We start from the raw sequence: 22,756 nt of genomic DNA on the forward strand, positions 1-22,756 counted from the left end.
TTTTTTTATTTTTTTGCATGTATCTGTGTGGTAAAGCAAATGCTGTTCTCCAGTTAAGTAAATCTTAAAAATAATTTCTTAATTAACTACAGAAAATCTTTTACCTGAAAAGAAAGTTTTTTGTAATATAATATTGAGTCATCTCCTGAGACCCCAAGATGTACAGCAAATAGAGTGCTTAGATACAAAATGTGACTCTAATATTCATCTTGGAATACAAAGATATCAGTGAATAAGAATATTTTTTTTTGTAATTTGAAGGATTTATTATTCGTTTTACTCTTCATTGAGATTCTCCCCCAAGTACATATGGATTTAGAAACATTAAGGGAAACTATTCCAGAAACAAATCCCTACAAAGTCTCCAGTTAAAAAGTTATCCAAGTAACCCATGGAGATGTTGAAAACTAGGTACTAATGGGTCATTAAAAAATGGGTCATTTTTTTTCCCTTCTCAGAGTCAGAAATAATTTATTGTTCCTTGAAAATTATTTAGAATAAATTGAGAACTAAACAACTGTTTTCCAACATTTGACACAAATGATCTTGTTTTCCAACCATGAACAATAAGAAACAAAGTAGCTTCAAAATCCCAATTATCTATACAAATTTTCATGGCAGTATTCTTCACAACAGCCAAATAGTACAGACAACCAAAATGTCCATAACCTGATGAATGGCTAAACAAAAGGTAGTGTTTCCATATAATAGAATATTATACAGCAATAAAAAATAATGAAGCACTGATATATACTAAGTACAACATGGATTAACCTTAAAAATATGGTAAGTGAGAGAAGTTGGTCACAAAAAATCATATATGATTCCTTTCACGTAAGATGTCCAGAAAAGAAAATGCACAAAGAAGGGAAGTAAATTAATGGTTGCCTAGGCCAGAAGGGAGAGGGGAATAAAGAATGACTGCTAATGGATATAGAGCTTTTCTGTGGGGTGGTAAAGTGGCCGAAAATTAGATGGAGGCAGTAACTCTGTGATTGCACCAAAACTACCAAACTATAAACTTCAAATGGGTGAATTTTATGTCATGTGAAATGCATCTCAACAAAGCCCCTTTCCATCAAAAAAATATATATCTCATTACTGGCATTGTAAGTTGTCATGGACAGAGAATCTGCTGGGGACTACATGACTTCCAGAGTTCCCCGAAGGTAGTCTCAATATGTCACTGGGAGCCTTGTGCTGAGTTTCAGTTTGCACTCAAAATTGCCACCATTCTTTGCAGCATCACGAAAAATCTAGACTGCACAGTCAGTTGTTTCTCCTCCAGGTTGGAAGTCGGCTAAAATGATTCCAGTATACCGGAAACATCAGAACTCTAAACCATAAGGACAATAATAATATCCTCAGATCAGCTCTGCATGGACTTTGGACACACCATAAATGGCACTGGGTCTTTGAATACAGAAATTGGTGGATGGATTCCAGGGAGAAGTAGATTCAAAGACTCCAGTGGTGTTTGGCACAAATGATCACAAAACTGTTTTCTGTACCAACATCCAGAACATGCCACCATTTATATTCATAGCTTTAGCCAAAGATACGTTTGTTTCTCCAACAGTGCATCGAGCAAAGCACGATGATGAAACAGTCAGGTGATGGGGTCGTTTTCCACTATCTTGGAAGATTCTTGTAATCCAAATAAGAGTGACCTATTTATAGTAGAAATAAATGGGCCACTCTGGAAGATGTGATCAGGGATTCCTTATGTCTGATAAGATCACACTGTGTTTTCCAAATCGTTTCCTCAAAATAGTAGCAAACCCCACTCCAAGCTATACAATACCTCCAGTAACTAAGATGCATCGTCTCTTTCAGGCAAAGAAATAGAGTGGAAGCTGGCATCTGCTGGGATTTGCCAACCAAGAGGCCCAGAAACTGGACTTGCACAACACACTGCCAGAAGCCACAAGTTGGCTTTGCCACATCTGGCCAGTAACTTTAATCAGCACTCCGGTAACCACATTTTCTTTTCAAAAACTCTTCTGTAGCAGTGCACACTTGCGGCTGCATGTGACTAATGATCAGAAAAAATAGAGCTTAGAAGCATATTTTGAAAAAGGGTCTCCATTAACCTGGGTACCTAATTCACCAAATAAAACAATGAGCCGCCGCCGCCACCACCACCACCACCTCCACATTCCAGTTGTCTTGGATATTCTTTTGGGAGTGAAAACTAGCCTTTGCTGTTGTAAGACATTTATGGGGGAGGGGGCGATTTTCTTTCAATACAACAAAATCTAACCTATTATGTTCATACAGGGTATGCTAGAGCTTTGATGTGCATTTCTCCTCTGCTTTCTGATTTGCTGAGAATGCACAGGTTTCATCATTCATTTCCTAAGAATTTAATACCTAAAAATTGGGTTCAGGTTATTGCAGGTCCAGTACCTACAAACCTAATAGCTGTTATAATATATCCCTTCCCACATTGGTTGTGAGACTCAAAAGAGATAATAGGCAAATATGAAACTTTCTAGAATACAGAAGATCCTGCTGAAGGAATACAGGCACCAAGCCAGCTAATGAACAAGCAAGTTAGAAACCAAATCAGCTTAGATAACTATGCACAAAAGCAGTTTAAAGTTAATTTTCAAAAGCTTAGAATTTCTCTAGAATGCAGTCAACATATGGGCATTGGATATAAATAAACTGACATCATCATATTTCAATGCTAATATCTTAGAGTATACAGGGCCATACTATTTCTGTAAAATAAAACCATTGCTATGTGCACAACTTTATGCCCTTAGGAAATAATTCATACCAATTTACAGACTGATAAAATTGCTTTTGTGTGCACCACTAAACCTCTACTTTCTAATGTAGCTTGTGGAAGTATCTATTAAGTTTAAAATGATCACTTTTTAAACCATGAACGAGGTATCCTAACCTATACAAAGTATAATACATTATTTGTTCATTACTGAAGTACTGCCCAGTTGAGTCCTTTGAAACTATTAAGCACAACACAAAATATAAGAAAGATTCAATTTTCATGGCATTCACATATTTGCCTGAACTTGGCTCTAAAAAATTATATTTCTTGACTCAAGCTAAATATTCAATCATTATGAATTACAAATGTCCCCTGTATCTGACCTCACAGATTATGCCCAATGCTATAAATTGTTGTTGAGTTGTAATGTTCACTCACTGTGTTTTATTAGATAGGAAATGATTACTATTGCTCAAACTATAATTGCCTTTATCGAATTTGAGCACTTGAAGACAATTAATGAGAAATGCTCTATTGCTTGTTATAGTGTGACAAATTTTATTCCAAAAGCCCTACCTATTTTAGCTAGAGCAAAAATTTTATGGGAATAATGGCTCAAAGTTGACACACTCTGTCAGAACCACAAAAGCATGTAATTATACACATGGATTGAAATTGTGTAATGTTCATTTTCAGCTAGGCATAAAATATTCATTTTTGCATTAAAACATGATCATATATTCTCCATGAACACTTGTTCAATTTTTAATACTCAATGATTTAGTAAATAATAGCATAAATGATGTCTTTTGTAATAGAAGAATAGTAAATTTTATATAATATGCTAAAATTTTCTATCTTAAATTTTGAATTCTCTAGATTTTAGCCTTCACAAGTAAAAGATATTTTCACAACAGCAAATATCTTGAGAAACAAAGTTTATGATGCATACATACTGGTGTTACTAAGAATTTCCATCTAAATTAATACTCTTCTAAAATTTGTAATCATTTTTCCATGTTAGGGAGATTATCCACATAGGAACTGTAAACTTTTTTTAAAATCAGTTATCCTAGCCTAATCTATCAAGTGAGGTTGCTATTACTTTCTTTATCTGTCATAGATACTGTTACTCCTATACAAAAACCAAATAAAATAAAAGATGAGATTTACTGATAAGGTGAAATGAGAGAGTAGATGTGAAAGACTTGTGAAGAAAATTTCTAAGATAGATCTTCACTGTGTTTTATTTTTGATCCTCTCTATAGCTGATAAGCAAAGGATAAGAGAGAAGAATATTACTATGTCAAGCATAGCATTCAAATAACTGGGTTAGATAAGTAAATAAGGTGAGGTGATACACTTGATTTGAAATACGTAATATATGGGAATATCATTAACACTTTTTGTTCTTTAATGTATTATTAATAGCTTCACCATCCATAAGTGTTAATTTTATTCACATGGTCTGAATTAATTTTTGTCAGATAATGATAGTTTGATTCTTGAAAAATTTTGTTTAAATTGCCATTAAAGTTCACTTATTCTGTACCATGATGTATTACTTATGGAATGAAAATATATTTTTAAATGTGTTCTCCAAAGTGCACTGTCTTTCATAAAAGATATAATTTGTTTTAGAAAGGATTTTCTAAGAAACTATCTTATTGCAGTGATCTGAAAATTTTCGAATTTGCTCTGTGTACTATGCAAACTTACTTAGAGCTAATTAAATCAGTCCATACTGTTTTTTGTCTATTAAGACAGACAACTCAGGTTTAAGATTTAAAGAAAAGATATTTTCATATATCAAAGGTAGTAAAGTTGTACAGATATATCTTCAGAAAGAATAATCTTGATGATGTGGCTCAAATTCAATGTAAAATAAAATCTATTTCTAGGAGTCATAATCTTTATTTAACTTACCTTTATTCTTATTTCCATATTTTGACACTTGCTCCTCCTATGTTTTTCTGCCCAGTCCCTGGAAAGATTGAATGTTCAGCTAGGTTAACATACTCAATTACTTGCCCAAATCTATTTCATTTGATATAACCTAACACTTTGGTTGTAACTCACTTTAACAATTTTTTGGTAGCCCTTATTCCATGCTTCTCTAATAGCCAGCCATACCATAGTGTAGCCTGTAGACTGATGTAATGATGTGCCTCTCTTTTCTAATGATAAGCTCATGACCTGTATTCTAACACTATCACACTAAACTTTTGAAATTTGGCAGATAATTTGGTGATTATCAAAAATGTCCACCATTATATAACATAGACAATTCTAATTATGAAAAGACAAAGAAAACATTAAAAGAAAATAAGGTTTGTGTTTATAGGTGAGTATGCTGATGTGTAATTCACTTCTATATGTGTAAAAGCCAAATCCAGCCCTGTGAGCGTTTTTTCCCAATTAGGAATTTGTTGGATAACCACATTGTCTGCAACCTGCAAATGCGGCTGTGAAGTTCTCTAATGGTAGGAAAGAAATAAATATAATTACTTAGAGATCATCTACTTCAGCTTCTTTTGAAAGTGAAGCTCAGGCCTAGGATATAAAAAAATTACATATGTGACCACAACGTTTTATACCATGAAATCTGGATCATAGACTTATTAACTAAAATAAGTAAAGAATCTAATGACCATCTCTCTCCTCCTTATCACCCTAAATATCAAAAGCAGTAATAAGAAAAATTCCTAGCATAGTCCTATAGCACTGTGGACACTCTCCATTCCCATCTTTGTTTCCAGATGTTCATAAATTAAGATTTCACTCTCTCCCAACCCTCAAACATGCCATACTTTATAGGACACCAGAAATAAAGCTTTGGAGATTTTTTTTTTTGCTTATCAAGAAAGACCGGGAAATGGAAGCTAATATCCTCACAATATAAAGTCCTTGCATGCTTTCCAGTTACATTTTCAGAGAGTAGCCAATTTTTTTCAGTCATTTTTTGGCAGTTAATATTCTGTTTCCACGTCTGCTCTTTATTATGCTTCAGAAAATATGAGCTCTCTCAAGGCTGAGCTATGTGGTTGTCTCCTCATCTAACTTATTAGTTGAATCAAAAGGGTTGTAGCTGTAATTTGCCCAGAAGTTTTATGGCCGTAACATGGTAAGCCATGTTTGGGTTTCCATTAATGATCTCCTGAATTTAGATCTATGTCCCTTTGATGTTTTCTGTACTGATGCCAAAATCAAATAGACTACACACAGAAGCAAGCAGCAGTGAAGAAGCTGGTAGGTATCTTTAACTCTTGCCTGGAGTTCTATCATTTTAGAAAGACACATAAAAATTGATTTTTAATAAGTACTTCAATAAAGTCTGCCTAATATATATATAAATATGAAATAGTAGTAACTGAATAAAACAAATTCAGTACATTGCTTCTTCCCTACTTATTAGAAGTGAACAATTTAACACCTCAACATCATAAATGACAGTATATAACCTTCATTCATAATGAGAGCTTATCTAAATACCACGTTTGAACCTTTACTTTTCAAGGATGCTGTTGCAGCCTTGCAACTGTTCTTTTTTATTTGTTAATTTAAGAAGCTATAGGCATCTCCATTTCTGAGAAAATGTTTCTATTTCTGACCATCCTATCTTCTTTTCTCTCTTTCATTAACACGTATTTGTAGCTCTTGCTCTATGCCAGGTTCTGTGATGGGCTCTGGAAGCAGTGATGAGTAAGATATGGTCCTCAGGGAGTCAAGCACTGCAGATCCTAGGGAGGGAAGTAATAAGCGAACATAAGTCATCTTTCTAGTTTGAACTGAGATAAAATACTATAAAATTTCTATATGCAAATACACACATACACAGAAAGGGATTCCATTTGGGGAGTGGCAAAAATGGAAAGCAACAAAAATGATAAACATGATATTTGGTAGAGATGTTTGGAGTGAGCCTGCACACATGATAAACACTGAACTTCAATCTTTCACCTTTGTGGTAGTTAGATTCTGGTATCAACCTGGCTAGGTGAAGGTGCCTACTCTATTGCTGTGGAAACAAGCCAATGGCATGCGAACCTCATCTGTTGTTGATTACATCTGCAGTCAGCTAGGAGGCATGCCTGCTGCAATGAATGATGTTTGATTTAATTGGCTGGTGCTTAAATGAGAGAGCTCAACGTAGCACAGCCCAAGCACCTCAGCATACCTCATCTCAGCACTTGCAGCTTGGCACAGGCCTTTGGAGAGGCAGAAAGAAATCACCCTGGGGAAAGTTTTTGGAACCCAGAGGCATGGAGAGAAGGCCAGCAGAGATCACCCTGTGCCTTCCCACATAAGAAAGAACCTCAGTTAAAAGTTAGCTGCCTTTCCTCTGAAGAACTAATGAAATAGATCCTATTTTATTAAAAGCCAATCTGTCTCTTGTGTGTTGAATTCTGGCAGCTAGCAAACTAGAGCAACCTTCAAAGTAAATCTGCCTCTACATATGTGAGGTTTGGTGTGTATGTGTGTTACCAAATCTAGGCCCTCTTAGGAGGAAGAAAAATGACAATATTTTATAATTCACCCTAGATATGATGTGATTATGGCTTATTTGTTCCCTGCTGTGCAATTTTTTCAGTATAAAAAAAATTAAATTGACCTTCCTACAGTAAGGTGGAAGACAAATACCCCAGAACAACATTAGGCACAGTTATAAGTATGTGGCAAGTACTTACCCTCCTGTCTTCTCTTTAGTGAAATACAGATTCCGTTGTCATATTTCAAAGGAATATTATAATAGCTTTCTTACATTTATATGCAAATAATTTATAACTCCCAAAAATAACTTTGTAAACCTATATTTTAACATTATATTGCATTGTTATGAATTGGAAAACTGAACATGTATATTCATACATACAACCATGTGTATATCTATGTATTTCAATTATTCTATATCATAGGAAAATATCCCAATTGAGTGCTTCAATTTATCTTGTACAGTGTGGTGGATACTGTGGATTTATTAAACTACCCTTTATTCCATTCTTTTATAAAAAGTGCCCTTCCATATTCCAAAGACAGGGAAGTTAGAAACTACACCTCCTAAACACTATAGAGCTCAGTTTATGAAGTAAATTAGGCTCCTTCTATTAAATACAATTTGCAAAAAATAAATAAGGTAGTGGCAAAGGAGAAGACCAAGCCATCTGCTTAGGCTTTTTGGCTATTTTTAAGTTCTGGCAAGGAAAGTTCCACTAATATCAAGAATTTTTGCAGCCACATTTCAGCGTTTCTCCCCAGCTGGTACCTGATATCAGGTTTCTAAGGTCTGTATTTCAGTTAGGGCCATGAAGTTCATACTTGAATTCAATATTCTGGTGGCCAGAATAGCTCTCCCGGTGGATCAGATCCAGTAAGCATTACTGAAGGTTGACACTAAGACCCACTTTTCTAGTCCTTTGAATGATTTTGTAAAAATCTAATGCTCTTTCTTTCATCTAGATAAAAATAACTAATATGGTTACTATTTCTTACAATGTACCTTGACTGAAAAAGTATTTGGTAAGTTGGTGCTAACCTTCAAAGATTGGAATCTGGTTTGCTCGTGTGTGAAGATAGGTGGCATTTCCTTATCCTTGAAAATGGAATAGGATTAGTATATTGCTTATAGGGGAAAAATTGTTACTTAAATTAACTCCCAAGTTTATCAAGAATAAAGAATTTTGTTAGACCGGGTGAATGTTATAAAAGACCGTATGACGTGAATAGCAAATACAAGAAGAAGAGATAGCTGAAGCACTGGACATTTTAAGGAAGAAAAAAGATGTCAGGTTTTAAGTTCTCAGATTGAGCTATGCTCAGAATATCAGAGAACTTCTGTGGCTACTAACACACACACACACACACACACACACACACACACACACATTCTCTCTCTCTCTTCTGATTTTTACAGCTGCAGTTAACAAAGCCAAAATATCAGAAACAGAATGTGATCATAAAACTTGCTGAATTATGGTGTAAGTGAAATTCTCACCATTTTTTGATTATCTATGTGAAATTTAAAGTACTGATTTGGAAATAATGTGACAATGGTAATGAAGACAACTCGGTGAAATCAAATGATTCTGAACATTCTAATCTCCCAAGAAACACTGAACACTACTTACTAGGCAAATTTCCTAATTTCTTTTTTGATGAATTGATTCCTGACTTGCTTTGCAATCTTAAAATGACCTCACTTGATGTAGTTTTTTGCTGTTGCTGTTGTTATTTATTTTATTTCAGCAAGTTGATACCAATTTTCTTGTTGGCTAAGTTTGGCCACCTCATACCAATAACTACTCAGATTTGAGCATACACTAAAAGTACAGGTAGAAAATTTGACCCAGAAGGAAAAAGTTTACCCTCTACAGAGTAGTTGTAAGATTTTTCTAACTCATAGAATATGAGAATCATAACTTGACAATTATGTAGGAGTACAGATTTTAATAGGGTAGAAAAAGCAGGATATAACTTTAAATTAAAGGAAGTACATTAGTTATGGTTATCCTTCCCACAGATATTGGGGAGAATTCTAACAAATTGCTCAGCTGTTTGGCTGGAACCTGTACTCGCCGGTGTACTACACTTAGTGGAGACGCTAGAAATCATTGGTACAATGAAAAGAAAGCTCATAAAGACAAGCTGAGGTCAATGCTGTAGGCATTTGTCATGTGTTCATTTTTTTTTTATAATTATATCTTCAAAAAGACAGAAAAGATATGCCCTCCACCAGGGCATTATTGCCATGATTATCCTCTGCAAGAAAGGAACAAAGATACAAATTTGAATATTGAGATATGATCCATGATTATAATAGGGATTATATGATCAAAAAATAATGGACATAAGGAGAACCCTTCACTGCCAGGAATTATGTGAGTCTAATTACCTTAATAAGTTGCCAAGGAAAGCAGTGACGATAAGGTCACTTTTACACCCAGTGATCTTTGTTATTACCTAATTTATCATATTTTCTCTAGGACTGAAATAGTTGAAAAACCTACTGAGCTCATACTTGATTTTAAAACTGAAAAAACTAAAATGAAATTTCTAACAACTTCTAAAGAGAGTCCCAAATTTAGTCACTTCAATGGATGGTCATGGAGTCCATTCATATGCTTAGATATGGAAGGACTTCATAGAACTTGGCCCCTTGAATGAACTCATAGCTGTACACCTTGAGAAAAGATTCTTTTAAACTGGTACAACTATATTTTATAAAGTTTGCACCCAACATTCACTAAAATGATCCACAAATATAAATATGTACTAGGGAAAGAAAAGACAACAGAACAATGGTTCTGAGCGACTACTGCTAATCCCCAGGGATGAGAATTTCATTGTAGTACATTAGCCAGAGAGGTAGCTTATGAGGGTCAGGTGGCAGGGATTTAGCTAAATTTAGGTAATCTTGGTATCAGTTTAATCTAATTGACTATAGGTCACATTCTCCTGATACTTTGCCTGCCTCATTATATGTCAGACATCACTGTGCTTTAAAGTATCATCAAGAACGTAAACTATCTACTATGTTTTAATATTTGGTAGTACAAGTGTATTTTGCTTTGTTTTGTTTTCTCTCATTATTGTTCTTTTATCTTTCCTGAAAAATAGATAGCACTCTTAATAAATGACATATCACAGTAACACTTCCAATTTGATATTTTAAACACTATTTTGACATAAACTTTGTCAAACCTATAAGAAAAGTGTTTCTGTGTAACTGATATCTATCTATAGATAACAAAACCATCAATTGAAGTCTCAGTTGCCCATGACATAGCACTTTATCATTTAAAAATAATATGCACTTTGGAAATGTTACTGGAATTTAGATAAATATAGTATTATGCCAATATGAAAAGTATCCTTCTCCTGTTGGCCTTATAAGGAGACCCTTAAAGACAAATATCAGAAATCTTTTCTCATTTTGAGTAGAGCAGAAATTGAGAATGGGATTGAGAATCTGATGGCCTGGATTCAAATTCTGAAACTAGAGCTTACTGTTTGATGATGTTGGCCAAATTACTTAATCCTTGTACTTGGGATTTCTTTAGAAATTTCCTTAGTAAAATGCCTTAGATTTATGTGAAATGAAATGATAGTAATGCAGACAAAACACTTAGAACTGTGCTGGAACAGTAAATGTAAATATAATTAGTTTCAGAAAGATAGGCAAACAAAACATAAAATAATTCTTCTTTCATAAATGGTGTATTGATTGCCATACTTATTTTTAGTAGTTTTTTCATCCTGCTATAGCTCTATATTGCGTTCAGACTGACATTTCTAAGGGCAAATTTGATCATGTCATCTCTCTATTTATTGCCCTTCTTTTGATATATCTGTCTTTAAGATTATATAGTTACTATCATGAAATTTATATAACTATTTATGAACTAAAATCTAACTGTCTATTGGTCTTTCCTAATACTCATAACTTGTAACAGAAAAAAGTGTCAGAAAAAATTATAAACTACTCTATTTTATGTTATAAATAATACATTGATGTACTTAATACTGAAAAATTTACTTCAAAAGTATTAGACTAGATATTCACTGAGTTCCAATAATATATGCTTCATATACCAAGCTATCTTTGGATGCATTATTTGAAAAGAAATCCTTACCTCAAAGCTTTTGCCTCATGGAAATAAATTAATCTGAATTCTTAGGAAGAGTAAATATAGTAACTTTAAAATTGTTCAAACAATTATGAGATGTGTCAACCAAAGTTACAGTAATTTCTTTCTGAATGGTGCTTGACCTTACCTCTTTATAGACTGTTTCTGGCATCTAGGTCTTCAGAAAGTCCTATTTCTGAGGGAAAATCACATTTTTACTATAGGGCCATCTATAGCTCCTTGTTCCAGAGGTGGATACCTGACCTCATCTAGACCAACTAAGTTGTCTCCAAAGCACCCAGAATTGAATTTTAGATGCTATTTAGCCTATATTGTCAATTGAGCAGAGGGAATGTAAACATGGAAATATTGATATGGCTATCTTAATCCTGGGTACAGAAAAGAAGAGAAAGCTGATTTTCATAAAGAAAAATTCAATGAGAATTTAATGAGAAAAACAGGTTGCTGCTCAGATCATCTGGGAAAGGGAATACTCTTTTAGTACCTATAGGTATTTCAGCTTCTGCTTCTACTTCTGTCTTTGGTGCTATAATATACATATGCATCCTTATAACAATTCCTCTGTTTTACTTTAGGTAGGCTGAATGTACTTCTGTTCTTTTTAACTGGAAAAAATTTCTGACAAAGATATAATCTATTTAATGGAGAAATATGCTAACTAATAAGAGGATATTTTTCAATAACCTAATTGATGGTTTGCGAAATTTTAAAGACATCAATCATCATAAGATTTAAATAATATAATTTATACTTAATTTTTGCCTTTAAGACTCAATTTCATGGTATGTGTTCTAGTTTGCTAGCTGCTGGAATGCAACACACCAGAAGTGGTTTGGCTTTCAATAAAAGGGGATTTATTTAGTTAACGTATAGTTCTTCAGAGGAAAGGCAACTAGCTTTCAACTGAGGTTCTTTCTTAAGTGGGAAGGCACACGGTGATCTCTGCTAGCCTTCTCTCTAGGCCTCTGGGTTCCAACAACTTTCCCTAGGGTGATTCCTTTCTGCATCTCCAAGTGCCTGGGCTGAGCTGCGAATGCTGAGATGAGGTATGCTGAGGTACTTGGGCTGTGTTACGTTGAGTTCTCTTATTTAAGCACCAGCCAATTAAATCAAACATCATTCATTGCAGCAGGCACATCTCCTAGCCAACTGCAGATGTAATGAGCAACAGATGAGGTTCATTTACCATTGGCTCATGTCCACAACAACAGAACTAGGAACCTTCATCTGACCAAGTTGACAACTGATTCTAACTACTACACATCCACCTCTTGTCAACTTGGCAACTACACATATCACCTTAAACAATATTAAGGTGCAAAAAATTCTCTTGTAGCAGTGGACCTAAGAATCTCAAAACAAGTTATCTGGTGCCAATATGCAAAGGAGGATATTCACAGGATACAGGTTTTCATTTCCATAGGGAGAAATCAGAAGAAACACAGATGTAAAACCTGCAGGGCAAATACCATTGGATTTCAAAGTCTGAAAGTCATTTATCCTTCAGCTTTAAAAAGTAGCAGTCGCACCTTCTCCAAGGGCCTATGCAGTGGCCTGCCTCTTTCCAAATCAACCTCAGGGAACATTGAGGAGACTACTGTTTTCTCAGCTCCATTCTCTCCAGGCATCGGGGCCACACCCGGGCTCTCTGCCATTTCCAGGGGACACGCTCAACCCCTCCATGTGGTGGCAGCCAGGCTCTCCCCAGTCCCCAAGTAGCGTGCTGTACCTGTTCAAAGGCCTGAGGCGGCACAACTCTTTCACTACAAGATGGGAGACTCATCCTCTAACCTCAGGGTAAACTCACACTCTCCATGTATATGGGTGGATCCACTCTCCTGGCCAAGGCTTCTTGGCTTCAGAGCCCAGCTTCCATGGTTCTTACTCTGCAAACTCCAATTTGTCCCTTTGTGTCCCATTTTGTCCAGACTGGCAGTGGTTCTGTTTGCACCAACAGTTTCTTCAAGCACTCCAGGACTTCTCCATCATTCTCTTCACAGTTCCTCCAAAATCTTCCCCTTAGCCATCCAAAAAAACCATTCCAACATATCTGGCATTTGCAAACTGCAGCAGCAACCCACTCACCAGTACCAAAATCTGTTCTAGTTTGCTAGCTGTCAGAATGCAACACACCAGAGGTGGATTTGCTTTCAATAAAAGGAGATTTATTTAATTAGCATATAGTTCTTCAGAGGAAAGGCAGCTAATTTTCAACTGAAGTTCTTTCTTAAGCGGGAAGGCACAGGGTGATCTCTGCTGGCCTTCGCTCCAGGCCTCTGGGTTCCTACAACTTTCCATAGGGTGATTCCTTTCTGCATCTCCAAAGGCCTGGGCTGAGCTGTGAGTGCTGAGACGAAGTATGCTGAGGTGCTTGGGCTGTGCTACATTGAGCTCTCTCATTTAAGCACCAGCCAGTGAGCATACCATTGGCTCATATCCACAACAACAGAACTAGGCACCTTCACCTGGCCAAGTTGACAACTGAATCTAACTACCACAGTATGCTTGCCCAAAAAGCTATTCTTTGAACCTTGTAAATAGCCTTCACTTTGTAGTTTGGTAAACTAGGCTATAGATGGGAATTTTGTGTCAACTAGTTGTGTGACTTCAGATTATTTTTTAGCAGCTTCATTCTTCTCAAATATAAATGAGGGAATGTCTGATTATTGCCATAAGGTCCTTTCCCTGTTTAAAAATAATACCTTTTCACTATGGCTTTTTTAAAAAAAAATGTTTAATTTAGTTGAATCTTTGCACTCAACTCCTACTTGTAATAGGGGTGGATGCTTAAAATTATCAATATTTTGGTATTTCCTTTAAAAATGTGACTAGCCATAATTTAAATGCATATGGAACTCTTAAGCACAGATGTTTCCTTAAACCTAGTCATTCTTCAAAATTTTTCTTTAGATTGAGGAAATAAAACATTACTATAATAATAACATTAATAGTCAAGTTATATTTAAGTGTGTGACAGTGACAAATAGTGGTATTCCTAGCAATTATCTTAAAGAAAGAAAAATTGGAGCATAGGATAAAATCAAAGCAGCAAAGCTTACCTGGACCAAGGATTATAATTTTTGTTTCTCTCATTCCCTATTAGAATTCAAAATGGTCCAAGCCCAAGCCCAGCAAATGTCAGGGATAGAGAAGGTACAGCTTCATCCAAGTATTGTGCTAGCCTTTCCAATGACAGGCCATATAATTCAACTCTACCTGAAGAGCACAAAGAGAGTTTACTGGGTGACAATTGAGGTGATATTTGCATTTGCTGAGGTGAATTATGCCATTGTGGAAAGAAGGGCTAATTATTTCTTTTAAATTTTTTAAGGAAGCACAATATTAAAATTCAGCTGGAAAATGCAGTTGGTGCTTCTGTCTCTCTTCCTTCGCAGCTTAGAATTTAAGAAGATTCTTTAACCCTGATCCCAGTTATAGTCAGTAACTGCAATTATTCCTATTGTAGAAAGACAAGTATAACCTGGAAGCAGATAATGCTTTAAAGTTGTATGTGCCATTATGTGTATATGTGTGTGTATTTTTGTGGCAAGAATTGCCTACATGACAAGAATTATCACCAAGGAACTATAAAGGAGTGAATTTAATAATTATGAGTATGACTTGTGGTTTGATGGTAGACTGGGGATTTGTAATAATTCAAGTAACTTATTTATCACTTATGAGCTATGAAATATGCATAACTTTTCATTTATTTTAGAGAAACCTGCTTCTCCTATGCTGTTTTTGTTTGTTCACTTTGCTGTGTGCCTGAGCATAGTGATCCCTGACCATTTGAGAAAGTCACACGACTGTGGTAAATTTCTCATCTAGACGAAACAGCACATGTCATCCTTGTGGCCATAGATAAAGTGGATCTGGGGTTATGCCCTTGTGTCATTCATAAAAATTAAAAAAAAAAAAACAACTTTCAAACTAAGCAAAACTACAGAGCAATTATCGGTTTCAGAGGGGTATTGGGATTCACGGATTTGAAGTCTTGGTTTTCTCTCTATATTGAACACATGGAAGTATGGAATCAATAACACCTTTTCTATAAATCATCAATCAGTATTAAATTAGGGAGTGAATTTTGTAAAATGGTGAAATATGAAGGACACTATGAAACTCAGAGCACAGTTTCCATGTATAGACATTGTCCTCAACACTGGGATAATAATCTTTCTGCTGCCACTATGTAATATGTTCTAGAATAATTTTTGCTTGAGTCCCTAAAAGTTGGGGTAAGATTAGAATATATTGAGGTTCTTGGCTCAAAGGGCATAAAATCCAGCCAAGTATTGTTGTGCTAAGATATAATAAATGAGAGATTAAATACAGGGGCAGAAGAGGCTCAGGGAATATTTTCTATTCATTACATTTCTAAAAGTTATTCTTTGTCAAGTGAGGAAACTGCATGAACAACTGCTTTTTCTGGATATGCTAGCTCATTGTTACTGGATTTAACCCAGATACAGTCTGATTCCTATGAAGCACAGTGGAATGCCTCACTTGTCCATCAGTAATATTGACCCATCTCAACCATACAAATGAGCATGATTGTATGAGATGGACAGAATTTCACATATCATGAACACTTTGAGAAGTTAAACAGATAAGTTAATGGTGTTGAGAGCACCAATGCAGGTGCTCTTTTGTGTAGAATCTAAATGGTCTATTGATACATGCTTACTCCAGGCATCATCTTGGAAAAAAAAATGAAATTGGAGGTCTTGGCTATTTCCAAAATTTCTCACGTGATGCAGAGACACCTTGCAGTCCAGACCTGTAAAGGCTTTTAGTCTTTCGATTTTCTGTTTCTTGATAGCAGAGTTAGAGAACAGTCAGCAATTGATCAATTTGCCCCTGAAATTAGTATAAGAATATAGATGATTATCAGCATAAGGAGTTCATTGACACCTGTTCTTATAATTGTTCTGCTCTCTTTTTAAATTTATTTTTCATTACTCATATTTTCTCAACAGAGATAGTAGGCATTTCTTTGTCCCTTTCTCATGCAGATATGTCAGCCACAGGGTCCTATAGCTCTCATCAGACTTGTCTACCTTGGGACCTTTGCCATTAAATAGAAAATCTATGCAATTTGCCAGATATAACATGTACCATGACATAATTACCCAATATGAACTCAAAGTTCCACTGAAACTACACAGTGAATGCTTTGTAAATATGATACAATCCAAATTAATGATAAGAGATCACTATAGAACATAATACAACATAACACCCAGGGTGTTGCCGTGAATTTTATAAGAAATGTTTTCTCTCTTTGGTAAAGATTCTTAAAATACATTTTAATTATCCATGGTTGGTATGCTCCTGAAGGACACAACTAGAAATAAATTAAGGATTATAGAGATTTGCTAATCTAATAAAGTGCTCCAAGGACAGTGTTGTGATGATGCCAGACTACTTAATGTAACAAATCTCTTTGGTCAAAGCATAAACCTACAGTGTACTATAGAACATCTATTATCTCTAGGAAGCGTACTGGAAATTATTTTAGTTTATTTCCACTTGTTCTCCCAATCTCAGTATATACTCATTCTGAAATTTCAGGATTTAAGTTAGAAAATAGATGAGGTGGTAGCACTGGCAGAAAAGGGGCCCAACAGCTATTAAAGTCAAACATGGTTCTTCATTTTCCTTATCCACCATCACATTTGGTGGCACATAATTGTTCTCCAGGTATCTACTTGTTTAACCTCCAAGGATTGCTTTCTTCAGGGTAATATTTTCAAAGTTTATATATGACAAAGCCATATCTCTACTTTAAAGCTCTGAAATATCTTCTGCTCTGATAAACAAAGGCCCAATCTTTAACATGACCATAGTTATAGTCCTGTTTACAACTCCATTTTCTTCATCTCTCAGCATGTCCCTTTTAGTATTCTGTGTTCCTGTCACAATGGGCCTGATTTTTTCCCTATAATGTGCCAAGTTCCATTCTTTCATACGGTCATTACACATTGTAGTAGCTAGGTTCAGGTGTCAACTTGTCCAGGTGATAGTGCACAAGTCTTCTGCTGCTGTGGAGTTAAAGCCTGTGAAATTCATCTATGGCTAATAACATCTGTGCTTGGCTAAGGGGAGTGTCTTCCACAATGAATGATGTTTAATTTAATTAGCAGAGGCTTTGAAGGAGGACTCAGAAGAGATGGAAGCAGCTCAACACAGCTCAGCAAAGCCTAGGACAACTCAGCTTAGAGTTCAGAACCGGTTCAGAGCCAGATGTTTGGAGCTGCAAAGAGGAAATGTCTTGTAGAAAGCAGTTGGAACCCAGAAGCTGGGAGAGAAGGCCAACAGACATTAGCGTGTGCCATGTAACAGAGAAAGCCAGAGGAAAGCTAGCTGCCTTTCCTCAGAAGAATTGTGAATTTGTAATGAAACAAGTCCCCTTTATAAAAGCCAGTACATTTCTGATATATTGCATTCTGGCAGCATTAGCAAACTAAAACACATTTTGTTCTACATCTGAAAACTCTTATTACCACCTACACCTCTTTCCCTTTCCCTTTGCCCAGCTCCTTCAGACCTCAACTTAAATTTTAATCATGTAGGGATGTCTCTCCTGATCTCCCAAAAGAGGTCAATAAAATTTATCTTTCCCCATAGACAGAGGCCTTTTCCTTTGTAAGATTTATGGCAATTTGTATTGATCCATCACTTAGTAACTATTTGATTAATTTCTCTCTTTCCCCTATATACTCAGGGCCATATCTCTACCCAGCAATGTCTTTTCCATGCTTATCTATTAAACAAATGTTCAGTGAATATTGTCTAAGTGAATGAATAAATTATCACATACTTTAAAGTACTATTCTTCACAAATCCCCAAACAGCACTAGATAGTGGGGTAAATCTGTTTACAGCAAAAAAGTTAGGGCTTTTAAGGTATTTTGATTATCTGGCTCTTAAATGACAAGTGATGAATTGTGAGAGTAATGAAAAACAAATGCTTACTAGAGACGTTTGAAAAAATGATAAGAAATAAACAATAATATGCTATTTCTAATGGCAACTTTAATAAATGCCGAAGATAATAATGGCAAGTGGCTGTGCACTTCAGAGTTGATGCCAACATAGTTTTAGTGACTATGTATATTATAATTCTCACTAACAGATCGCAAAATCAAAATTTCTTCAAAACAATACCTTTGTTAAAGTCGTATATATCTGCTAAAGACAGCATTTTTCTTTCTCTCTTATCAAGTTCCAGCAACTCCTTCATGTATGAAAAGGAGGGCCTGGTTCAAAGTCTCAGCATATTGTGAATATAATTGCAGAATTTGTCCATTAAACAAATCTAGAGCAAGACTTTACGTCATTCTTGTTCTTGATAACAAGCAGATGTTCAGAGCAGCTTGTGTTCAATTATGATCCAAATATTCAAAATCTGCATTGATATACAGTCTTCATCTTTGTAATCAGAGGCAAAGATGAATGTGCTTTTTCACAGAATTTATTTTAATGATGTTTAATGGATAGCGCAAGCTACAATGAGTAAAGTCAGTGCTGACAGGTGGCACAAATTTGAAAGATGAACTACCATCCCACACTCCACAACAAGGATGTTGTGGTTGCATTTTATTCATGCTACTTCTTAATATCACTTAACCACAATGACAACATCAATCCCATGTCATCTCCACTGGTTTTCTAAATTATATTATGGACCAAATGGCTTGTAATAGAATCCCTAGTTGAAAACAACCAAATGGCATAGGAAAAATCAGGTTACATTTGGGGAATAACATGCATTACCTAGGAAAACCTGAACAACAGAAATTAAGAAAATTAGCCATAAACACACAAAACATTGTCTCAATTATGTATAAATTACATATTTATCATTCTTATAAAAATATTTTGTTGTATCTGTGTACATTATGACCCATTGGTTCTCCTCACATCATTGCAACAATTTTAAAAGGTTGTTGTTTAGAATTTTGTTTGTACAAAAAGATACTGGGGCCATGGTGGCTCAGCAGATAGAGTTTCTACCTGTCATGCCAGAGACCTGGGTTCACTTCTGGTTCCTGCTAATGCAAAAAATAAAAATAAAAAATTAAAATATTGTGGAGAGTCTAACAGAGAGCCTTAAAAATATACTCAATAAATATTTGCTGAATTGTATTTTCTAAACCCCAATTTTATTGACTCTATTCTTTAACAATTTACTCATACAGAGCAGTTTCGTTTAAAATGAAGTAAATCACCAGGAGCAGAAAACTATTGAATTTCTAAGGGAGGATCCCATTCATCAAGCTTGACTTATTTAATGACCTTTTATTTCATCTAGTACTTACACTTTTGTAAGATTGTCTCATTTATCTAACATGATCCAGAAACAATATTAATTAATTGGGCAATTAACTTACCAGTTAAATTCTTTAGGAATTAATGAAATGAAGAAAATATGTTTTTATTTTATTATGTAATTTTCTCATACACTTTAGAGAATAATATTGGTTTGGTTAGATCCAGTTATCTTAGACTTTAATACATTTTGAAACCTTATTTTAAGGTCATGATTGATCCATCTACTAATTTTTTAATAGCTTGAGTGGTGTATATGAAATATTGAATATGATAAACAGATTCTCTCAAAGAGTTTTATGTCTAACAATGATAAAAATACTTCATTGTGCCTTAACAGAGTATGTGTGTTGCAAGTATTTTCAAACTAATGTCAATTTATACTACAATTAATCTATTTACTAAAATAAGAGGATTCCAAATTGATTAGTCATTTTTGTTTGTGAAAATATTTCACGGGAGGCTTTCTATCTTTGGCAACGTTTTTACATTTGCACTTATAAATAAATAAGATTTTACTTTAAATATTTTTATCTTTTTTTACAATAGAAATATAAAGTAAAATTACTAAATAATTGATGCGCTGTTTTTTCCCAAATTTACAAACATCTGATGAGCATTCTGTCATAATATCTTATACTACATTTTATTAATATAATACAATTTATAAAGACATGTATATTATGTTTAATTCATGAAATTAGTGAACTTCTATGTAGCTAAGAGTGTCAACAGATAAATTATTTGAACAGAGGAAAATGATTGAATAATTTCCTAAGTTATCACCTTCCTAATGAGTTGTCCATGGGAAGATTAACTGAAGTATGAGAATTACTATTAAAGGTCTAACTTCTAATAAGCAATATGATTGGGTCAAATATTATTAACCTATGAGTTTTCTTAGTGTCCACCTCTCTTCCAAACTTCATTCTCAGAGACTTAGTGATGCTAAATATGAACAATAAGAAGAGGTTGCAAAGCAGGAAGCTGGCTTCAGAATAGAATGGGAATAATTTAGAAGGGAGCTAGAAAAAATGCTATGGAAAGAAAGAGAAAATGCATATGAATTGGATAACAAAGATTGCTTTATATGAGGATAAATTGTCACCATGTTGAGAAAATTCAGAGTGGATAAGATTTTGAGAAAAATTTTCAGGATGTTTTTCAATGCATTAAAATTGTTTTCACTCTGACATCCATGTTCTCAAGAAATGGTATAAAGATTAAAATAAGTTTTAATTACTTCTTCTTTGGTAACTTCTGTTCTTTGAAACTATTATTTAGGGATTGGACTGAGTGCTCAGTTTTATTTTGTTTGTATGTGCTGATATCTAAAAGGAAATTAGACTTTTCACTTTGTCCAACATTTTTAGGGGGTCAGATAGTAGGTTAACTTTCTTTGCTAATTTTTTTCATATGAAAGAGATTTCATAAACATATTTCACTTAATAGAAATAAAGTTTAAGTAATGATGGTATTGATAGTCTCACATTAAACAAGTCAATTATAGTATGATAGAATGGGAAAATGTTAATCACGTTCAAACTATTAAAATGGAAATAAAGATGTCTATGAAATATTTCATATAAATTCAAATAAATAGAAGCCATGATAGAGAAGGAACTAGGAAAATATCTATATGACTATCTATATCTCAGATAATTGTCTGTCTTTCTAAATGGCTATTTATTCATTTATATTTATGATGACATTTTTTGAATGTGCAAAACCTGGAAAAAAGTGAATGATCTGTAATAAAGGAATTATTGACTAAAACACGCTGTGATATATTTGTCAGAGATATATCTATGAATTGTTGTTAAATTTAAAAAAACAATGTTTATAGTACTGCAATTAATTTGATTTAATTTTTATTTTAAAGAAGGCATAGTATGCATTTGTTTAAATTAAATATTTTATATAAACACAGAAAATTGTTTAGATTAAGGCACATCAAACTATAAACACTTTTAATATCAGAGAGTTAGGACTTCAGAGAGTGAAGTCATATTATTACAATTTCTTGTTTATAAAATCCTTAGGGTGGTTCAGTGGTAGAATTCTCACCTTCCATGTGGAAGACCTGGGTTCGATTACCTGGCCATGCACCTAAAAAAAAAAGAAAAAAAATTCGTAGGTTTGGATTTTTTGCAATGAACTCTTTTTTTTCTGTCATTTTATAAAATCCAGTAAAGTGGTAGGGGACCAACACATTTCAGATAAGTCAAGTGTTTGTAATGCAGTACAGACATGTGCTGCATAATTTTAAGGACATTTAAATATGCTTGCTCCAACTGTATGTGTCTCTAGCAATCTATGTTAACCTTATATAGTATCAAAGCTATAATTATTTATAATTACTAGTTAGATTATGAACTTAAAGATGATTTTCATTATGACAGCACAATTCTTATGATGTTATACCCTGAGATCAGGTTTAATGATTATCTCTTTCCAGTTATCATTCTGCAAATTATATGGAAAATAAATTCAAATATTTTCAAAGTAAAAAAGTATCTCTTATTAAATACCTGAACTGTAGAATAGAAGTCAACAGAGGAAATGAGAAGTCAGCGGAGGAAATGCCATATAATAGGTTAATATTTACTGTGTTAGAGTGACCTTATGTTTTACATTTAGAAAGTGAAGAAGAGGTAGATCTGCTTTTCCATTTTTCCTCTATTGATAACCATGAATAGAGGCGTGAGCTTTCCAGATGCAAAGTTTAACATTCTGCAAGTTGCAGTTATTTCACCTAAGTGTTGCAGAGAAGTTTTGATGTTGTCTGTTATTTCTTCCAGTAACTCTGGGCAGAAGCAGCTCTGTTTTATGATATAAATCTAAAAATTAAGGCGGTTACTGAAACTCTTTTTTTGAAGCATTTTGTAAGCACGTCATTTCCTGTTTGTCTTTTCTATCAATCCCTAACTAATTAGAGACAAAATAAGAGCAAATAGACCAGTTCTGTGCCTTTTTCTATAATCCAGGTGGGACATGTTGACAATAGGGGAGTGCCACTGTATGTTATATCTAACAG

General features: G+C 34.4%; 1 pseudogene; it reads right to left on the reverse strand.

Annotated features, from left to right (window-relative positions):
* Window positions 1–1,043: 1,043 nt before the first annotated feature.
* The window catches only part of LOC143647641 (L-threonine 3-dehydrogenase, mitochondrial pseudogene), a 50,347-nt pseudogene continuing 28,634 nt past the window's right edge, over window positions 1,044–22,756 (reverse strand).

The sequence above is a fragment of the Tamandua tetradactyla genome, chromosome 10 (genome assembly GCF_023851605.1).
Source record: "Tamandua tetradactyla isolate mTamTet1 chromosome 10, mTamTet1.pri, whole genome shotgun sequence".
Taxonomy (NCBI): Eukaryota; Metazoa; Chordata; class Mammalia; order Pilosa; family Myrmecophagidae; genus Tamandua; species Tamandua tetradactyla.